Below are 6,522 nucleotides of genomic sequence, written 5' to 3' on the forward strand. Positions count from 1 at the left end.
TCTTTGCATGTATTTTGGGGAAAATCTATTAAAACTGAAAACAAAGAAAAAAAATGCATTTTCCCCTATGGCCTCATTGGTTTCATCTCAAAAATTTTGATATGTTGTCTTATAGCTGATATTATCTTTAATCAAATTAATGATTGTTTCTATGATTTGTTCTCTGACCTAACCATCCTTTAGGATTAAGTTATTTAGTCTTCAATTAATTTTTAATATTTTCTTCATTCACACATTATTGAACATATTTTTATTTATCAAATATAATTATATTTTTATTGGATTGTGATTCATAAAAATACATCTGATTTTTGCTTTTCTGCATTTTTTTTGTATCTGTATGATCTAAAATAGGTTGAATTTTTATAAATTTTAATTTTTTTTCTATTCCCACTCAATATTTACTTGACTCCTATCATATCTTATTTTTCTAAAATTCTATTTAGAGCCTTCACTTTTCAGATCCTTTGCTTTTTTTTTCCTTTTCCTTTCCTTTCCTTTGACTATGTATGCCAAATTATATTCAGATCCTTCACTTTTTTGATTTTCATTTAGATTTATTGAAGGCTGAGAGGAATGATTTCAGATCCCATAGTATTATAATTTTATTTTCTATCGTTCCCTAAAAATCATTTAACTTTTCCTAAAAGTGTATGGATGCCATGCTGCTTTGTGCACATATGATTAATATTGATATTAATTCATTAAATATGGTACCTTTCAGTAAAATGTAGTTTTCTTTTTTTCTTTCAAATGTCTATTTTTATTATTGCCTTATATGAAATTACGATTACCACCTTTACTTTTTTTTTTTTTTTACTTTAGCTGAAGTGTAATAGTGTGTATTTTTCTTTTTATTTTCTCTTAATAACATATAATTGGGTGCTGCTTCTAATCTATTCTGCTTTGCTCTGGATGATTCATCCCATTCACATTTAGAATTGTGATGGCTAATTGTATATTTCCTTCCATCCCATTATTTTATATTTTTCTTTTTCTTTGTTTCACACTTCTCTTTATAAAGAAGAATATGATAATCAGAGAAAAGAAGTGAGCTCATCACAGGGCTATAGGTTTAGTGTTTGTTCACCTGTCCATCTTCTCTTTCAGAGTCTAATTCAATCTATCCTTTCTATTCTTTTAAGTTCCTCTTCAAATTCCATCATCTTCCATTAAAATTTCCTTTTCTTAAAACCAATGCTTTTCTTACTCTATCTTTTCTCTTTTCTTTCTTTTCTTTCCTGTTTACCATTTGAGTGAAATCTTTTTTTCTGTATCCAATTAGAAATATATATATATATATATATATATATATATATATATATATATATATATATATATATATAATATTTCCTCTATCTTTCTTTTCTCTTCTCACTAACTCTAATCCTAACCCAAACCCTAATCCTAAGGATTCACCACTCCTCTTTGCATATTTTAAGATCATTTGCATAACAGAGTCAGATCATAATAGGCTCAGATCTAATTTGACTTCCTCTATAACTCCTTATGAAGGAATACATGTATTTCTCCCTAAAAAACAAACACTTTGTCCTTTAGTTTCTTATGATTGTTTATGTTTAATTTTTTATGTTGTTTTTGTCTTTGGTGCCTGTGTTTGTTTTTCATATTTTCTACTCAACTCCAGTCTTTTCATCAGGGATGTTTGGAAGTTTCCTATTTCCTTAACTAACTGTCTTTTGCCCTATAGGATTCTACTCAGTTTTGCTAAGTAAGTTATTATTGATTGTAAGCCACTATCTTTTACATTCTAGAATTTTTATTCCACATTTCCAGTTCCTTATAGTGGTTTAATTAATTCTAACTTGGGGGTATTCTTTTTTTAGGGGATGAAATTTTGTATTTCTTATTCCAAGCTAGTAATTCTTCTCATTTTCTTTTCCATTGCACTCAATTTCCCACACACACATGTTAATTTTTTTTGGGGGGGGGTGGAAGGATAGTGAGATGTTTCTTTAATTGTGGGCTTCTTTAAAGTTACAAAGCATTCCTAAGGTATATTTAACAATGAAGAAATTTCCATCAGTTGACATTAAAGTTATGATACAGTGGAGTTAGAGATACAAGCCTTTAGACTACCTATGTTTCAAGTTATCATAAAGACTTAATGGCCAAATAATACTTATACATCTGATAAAGGAAATATTTCAATTTTAGTACTTAGTAGTGGGAGTCTTCAGCAGTTAAGCTCAGTGGATAGGGTGTGGGGGTTGAATTCAGGAACGCATCTTGAGTTCAAATCTGGCCTCAGGCACTTACTATCTGGGTGGATAAGTTAACACTGTTTGCCTCAATTTAACCACTCCAGTATCACAAAGAGTTGGACATAATTGAAATTACTGAATAACAAGTAAGAACTTGTAACCAGAGCTAAGGAAAGATGTCTATAGTGTCTTAAGTACCAGAAGTAGATTGGATGATACCTATATCATTATGTAGCATCTTGGCTAAAGTAAGCTAAAGCAACCCTCTCTGGTCCTATCTTGTTAGAAATATCCAAAAATTCAGTATCATTAACCATTATGGATCAGCCCACTATGAGAAGAAGCCTGTCAGGGCTTGACATGCTGCTAGGATTAGTAGAAAAAAACAAAACCATTGCCCCTGAGGCAATGATTACCTGTCCTTAGGAAATCTATTTTAACAGCAGTAGAATTGCAAAAATGACACTGGTTCTTTTGCACTGAAGGTTTCTGAATGATACCGGAGGTTTTAAAGAGGCCTTTTCTCTGTACACTTGTTTGGTTATAAGTCTTTTAAACAAAGGACTATATCCAACAGGAGCAAAAAAGGAATCATAGTAGACCAGACCTTGAGGTGCTTTCATTAGGAAGGTTGGGCCAATATACCATTTGGATGTGCTAAGTGATAGAAATAAATCTAGGCTAAGCAGAACTTTTAGGAAATTGCTGGATGAAATCTCAGTCTTCCTCTAAACGCTTTGTGAGCTGAAGATCCAGGGTCATGTAGCTCAAGAAGAGAGCTTTTGTGTTTGAACAGTTCTTCCATATTTGCCTTACAGAAAAGATTAGTGTACACTCTGAACAATTTGGACAAATGAAAGCAGTAATATTCTCCACAATTCCAATCACTTGCAAACCCATCTTCTTGGAAAAGGTTAGTTCTTTACTGGCATCAACCACAGAAATTGCCTGGGAGTTCCCAGGGACTTATAAAGGTGAAGGGTTTCCACAGCAGAAATGTGCTCATCAGAGGTTCCTGTGTCGTATCCACTATGAGATAGTTCAGGCCATCCCAGACCACATCAGAGACAAACTGTTTTATCAATGCAATTTTTTCTTGGGAACTCTTATATACCATACCCTCATCTGGTTTCTCCAGTAGGAAGCCTACAAACTTAAAGGGGATAGTATATTTTCTTGGTCCACAAAATGGCATTCATTGTCACACTGGTACAATCTTATCTTACACTATTAGCATTTGGGGAATGCTGAGACCACAGAGGTCCACATCTGGAATACCAATCTTGTTACTTGAATGCTAGAGGGGTAGGTTTAACCCTGTAGAGATGGTGCTTTCCCTTACTATTCCTGAAAGGACCCACATGACCTGCTTGATATCAATCAGGTTTCCAGTCCCCTATTTGGCTTCCATTTTGACAGGTCCTTCCTCACATTACAACTTTCATTTCCATCTGCATATATATACCCTGTCCTTCCTTTTAGAATGATGGACCAACCTGAACATTTCTTTGATTTGTGTTTTTAAAATCATTTTTTACCTCTTTTAAAAATTCTTGCTTCATCTCTTCCAGAAATTCTAGTTGAACTTGTATCCATGCCATGCTTTACTTTTAGGCTTTGCTTATGGATGTTTTAAAGTCATTCTTTTCTTCTACATTTGTGTCTTGAGCATCCTTATCATCATAATTGCTTTTTATTTGAAATTCTTTTTTAAAATTTGCTCAGTCTTCCAGCTTACTTCTTAACTTTGGACTGGATAAAATTTGCTCATTTTTGGAGAGGTTTAGGCTGGTCTTGTTGTTGCTTTCTTGGAGCATTCAGCCTGGGCATCTAGTAAGCTACCATTGTTATCAAAATCTGATCATTGCTTCTCTGGTCTAAATATCTTCACATTTATCTTATGGAATCTCTGGCTTTCTTGAGAGGTCATCTTAAATGCTACTTCATACAAGAAAACTATCCTGATTTTCACAAATTATTTTGTACCTAATTTAAATATGTACATATACATATTTATAAATAATTTCCCCTGTGGATATTGTTTTCTACAAATAGATTGTAAATTTCTTAAGATCAGTGACTGCCTTATTTATCGTCTTTGTGTCTTCAGCACCTAGTAGTTCCAGTAGACAATAAATACTTATTGAATCAAATGAGACAATGTATATAAAATACTATTATTTTCCCAATTAATACATTTAATTTTATTTTCTATAAATAAAGTTGAGTGTTCAGATTCTTAAATAAATACAAAGGAATATTAGAAGGAGTAAAAATAAATAGGAAAAAAGTAATTTGTGCTTATAAGATGCTTAACAAATATGAATTAAATTAAACACATGGTTTCTACTATTAAGAAACATTCTTAAAGAGATGAAACAAATCTATAAAATGGAGGAAAATACTCAGTACGATAGAATTTAAGAGGAAAATTTTATTTTTTTCAAAGAAAAAAAATATCTTTTATTATACAACCTATATCTTCTTTGCTGAATAACCTTTTAATTTTTTTGGGGGGGGTTCAAGTGTCCTAATTTTTTTGCTTTATTATTATTATTATTTTTGTGGAGGCAATTGGAGTTAAGTGACTTGCCCAGGGTCACACAGCTAGGGATTGCTGAGTGTTTGAGGTCATATTTGAACTCAGATTCTCCTGGCTTCAGGGCTGGTGCTCTATCTACTACGCCACCTACCTGCCTACTGCTTTTTTATTATTAAATTTTTTGTTTTCAAAACATATGCATTGATAATTTTCAGCATTTACCCTTGCAAAACCTTGTGTTCCACATTTTTTTCTCCCTTCTTTCCTCCCACCCCCTCCCTCAGATGGCAAGTAATTCAATAAATGTTAAACATGTACAGTTCTTCTATACATGTTTCCACAATTATCATGCTGCATAAGAAAAATCAAAACAAAAAGGGAAAAAAATGAGAAAGAAAACAAAATACAAGCAAACAACAACCAAAAAAATGAAAACACTATGTTGTGATACACACTCAGTCCCCACAATCCTCTCTTTGGGTGCAAATGGCCCTCTTCATCACAAGAGCATTGGAACTGGCTTGAATCATTTCACTGTTGAAAAGAGCCATGACCATCAGAATTGATCATTGTATAATCTCCTGGTTCTACTCATTTCACTTAACATGAATTCATATGAGTCTCTTCAGACCTCTTTGAAATCATCCTGCTGATTGTTTCTTATAGAACAATAATATTCCATAACATTCATATACCATAACTTATTCAGCCATTCTCCAACTAATGAGCATCCACTCAGTTTCCAGTTTCTTGACACTACAAAAAGGGCTACCACAAACATTTTTGCACATGTGGTTCCTTTCACTCCTTTATGATCTCTTTGGAATACAAGCCCAGTAGAAACACTGATGAAATCAAAGAATATACACAGTTTGATAGTCCTTTGGGCATAGTGCCAAATTGCTCTTCAGCATGGTTAAATCAGTTTACAACTCCACCAACAATGTATTAGTTTTCCCACATCCCCTTCAACATTCACCTGTCATCTTAGCCAATCTGAGAGGTATGTAGTGGTATCTTAATGTGTATTTCTCTGACCAATAGTGATTTAGAGCACCTTTTCATATGACTAGAAATAGTTTCAATTTCTTCATCTGAAAATTACCTGTTCATATCCTTTGACCATTTATCAATTGGAAAATGGCTTGAATTCTTCAAATTTGAGTCAATTCTCTATATATTTTAGAAAGGAGTCCTTTATCAGAATGCTTGAATGTAAATTCCCTCCCTCCCCCCCCCCCCCCCCAACACACACACACTTTATTGCTTCTCTTCTAATCTTGTCTACATTGGTTTTGTTTGTACAAAAACCTTTCAGCTTAATATAATCAAAATTATCTATTTTGCATTCCATGATGCACTACATTTCTTCTTTGGCCACAAATTTCTTTCTTCTTCACAGATCTGAGAGATAGACTATCCTTTGTTCTTCTAATTTGCTTATAATATCACTCTTTATGTCTAAATCATGAATCCATTCCAACCTTATCTTGGTACAGGATGTTAGGTGTGGGACAATGCCTAATTTCTGTCATATTAATTTACAATTTTCCCACCAACTATTGTCAAATAATGAGTTCTTATCCCAGATAAAGTCTTTGGATTTATTGAATACTAGATCGCCATAATCATTGACTAATGTATCTTGTGAATCTAACCTATTCCACTGATTGATTACTTTATTTCTTAGCCAGTATCAAATAGTTTTGATGACCACTGCTTTATAATATAGTTTCAGGTCTGGTACAGTTAGAC

General features: G+C 32.9%; 1 pseudogene; it reads right to left on the minus strand.

Moving 5' to 3' along the window:
* Positions 1-2,882: 2,882 nt before the first annotated feature.
* On the minus strand, positions 2,883-3,636 carry LOC127549815 (cytosolic Fe-S cluster assembly factor NUBP2-like; annotated as a pseudogene).
* Positions 3,637-6,522: the final 2,886 nt, after the last annotated feature.

This window comes from Antechinus flavipes, chromosome 2 (genome assembly GCF_016432865.1).
Source record: "Antechinus flavipes isolate AdamAnt ecotype Samford, QLD, Australia chromosome 2, AdamAnt_v2, whole genome shotgun sequence".
Classification (NCBI taxonomy): domain Eukaryota; kingdom Metazoa; phylum Chordata; class Mammalia; order Dasyuromorphia; family Dasyuridae; genus Antechinus; species Antechinus flavipes.